General features: G+C 37.4%; 1 pseudogene; it reads right to left on the bottom strand.

The window, feature by feature from the left end:
* Positions 1-227: 227 nt before the first annotated feature.
* On the bottom strand, positions 228-1435 carry LOC103081328 (lupus La protein homolog pseudogene; annotated as a pseudogene).
* Between the last annotated feature and the right edge of the window lie 882 nt (positions 1436-2317).

Below are 2317 nucleotides of genomic sequence, written 5' to 3'. Positions count from 1 at the left end.
TTTGGATATTTGAATAATCTGAAAGAACACAAACAGAATTATACATGAAAAAATACTCATTTGGATAAAAATAACAACAACAAAAAAAGACAAGTTAAACAACAAAAAAATTTTCCTTTCTTACAGGTGGACATTGAAGTGGACCTAATTCGGTTTTCTTTTTGAAAGCCTCCAAACACAAAAGCAGCTTAAAATCTAATTAAAATGAATAAAAAATGTTTACTAAATTACTGGTCTCCGGCACCATTTTCTGTTGTTTTGATGCAGGTTCTTCTTTGTCTGTGTTTCTTCTCTTGCTCTTTTTACTGGTCTAGATGCACCATTTTCATCGTGTTCATCATCACTGTCAAATTTAGTTTTCTTGCCCTGAAACTGTGCTTTTCCTTTAGCAGACCCAGTCTGGGCAGCTTTATTTCCCTTTCCTTTTCCTTTAAATCTGCGACCTTTTGACTTCCATTTGTTTAGGGATTCTTGTTGACCTTCTATTATTTTTTTCAATGCTTCTTTTTCCACATCTCCTTCTAGCACTTCCCAGGTGACCTTTTTGTTCCTTAATTGTAGGTTACCATTATTTGAGTCTTTTGCTTTATCCAGTGTTTCCTTAGCTTTTTCTTTAAACAGAATTATTTCCTCTTTGGCTCCTCTGACAAAGTCTATCCATTTTATTTCACCAGAGAAATAAGAGAAAAGGATATGCAAATCTTCTCTACACGTCTGATCATCTAAGTCCCCAGAGAATTTCAGCAAGCAGCTAATCTTTTCTTCTAGAGATTTCATTTCAGCATTTTCTGCTAACTTTTGTTTTTCTTCTTGCTCTTGTTTAGCTCATAATTTAGCGTCTATTTTATTTTGCTTTCTTTCTTCATTTTTTTTTTTTTGCAAAGTAATCTTCCTTGAAAAGTGTCTTTGTACTTCTGGCCAGGGGCCTCGACAAACTTCTTAGCAGATTCAATGGTATCAAATACAGCAAATATTGATCCCTTAAATGCTTTGTGCAATGTTCTTTTCATCTGAATATTTAGTACCTGACCTTTATCTTCCAACCATTCTTTTATGTCATCAAGGGTTGCATCAATTGGGAAGCCTTTAATATAAACAGATCTGTTTTTTACATCATTTTTATACTCATCAGTCACTTCAGGGAGGGGTTTGCTTGGAGATCTTTTAATTTTAGTTTTATCTTCACTTATTTCCATGAGTTCCACCTTTGATTTGCTTTCAATGCTTCTACTATTACATTAAGGTCTGTTGTCAGACAGTTTAACCTATTAAATTTTATCATTATCTCCAAAGGTACCCAGCCTTCATCCAGTTTGATCTGTTCCTTTAAAAATTTGTCACGTGGCAAATTGAAGTCACCAAAATAATACTCGATTTGATGACAGATTTTGGCCTCCAGAGCAGCCATTTTTTCATTATCACCATTTTCTTCCATTCTGGCTATCTTTAAGTTCCCGGTCCCACAGAGACATGCCACAGGTCACTAACAGCGACAGCAACATCTCCTCTCCCCAGCGCCTGGTGGCTTGCCCAACGCACCTAAAGAAGATGGGGGCTGTCCCGGCAACCCTTGCAGCCAGGGTGGGTGGGGCTTCGGGCCTTACTGTGTCATTTTAAACAAGTCACTTAACCTCTCTGTGCCTCACTTTCCCTGTGTTCTAATATTTATTTAGTCAGCTTCAGGGAGCAATTGTTAAGTATCAGCTGAACCAATTAATCAATCAGATGAACTGAGCACTAATGATGGCCTTGGCAATGTGCTAGCTATCCTGAAAACTTAGAAGTAAGTTATTGCCAGACCCAGCTTTATAAGCTATACCCTTTTTCTTAGTCCACTAGAGCTGCTCTAACAGAATACCATGGACTAGGTGGTTTATAAACAACAAAAATTTATTTCTTACAGTTCTGGAGGCTGTGAAGTCCAAGATCAAGGTGCTGGCAGATCCAGTGTCTGGTGCGGGCTCACTTCCTGATATATAGACCCTTATTTTTACTGTGTCCTCACATGGCAGAAGGGGTGAGGGATCTCTCTTATAAAGTTACTAATCCCATCTATGAAAGGCTCAGTCCTCATGACCTAATCACCTCTGAAAGGAACCCCCTCCAAATACCACCACATAGGCAATATAGGTTTCAACATGTGAGTTTTGGAAAGACATAAGCACCCCTTTTCATGCACATACAAGGGATTCCTGTTCCTGGATTAATAATAATACTCTAGAAAAAATAAAATGTACCCTCCAAGTTCTGTGTACATAACCATAAACACAGACATTATTTTAAGGTTTGCATTTAATACTGAAAAATCATGCAAAAA

Source organism: Lipotes vexillifer, unplaced genomic scaffold (genome assembly GCF_000442215.2).
Source record: "Lipotes vexillifer unplaced genomic scaffold, Lipotes_vexillifer_v1.1 scaffold92, whole genome shotgun sequence".
Taxonomy (NCBI): Eukaryota; Metazoa; Chordata; class Mammalia; order Artiodactyla; family Lipotidae; genus Lipotes; species Lipotes vexillifer.
Note: the sequence above shows the minus strand (reverse complement) of the source record. Positions and strands in the feature narration are given on the sequence as shown.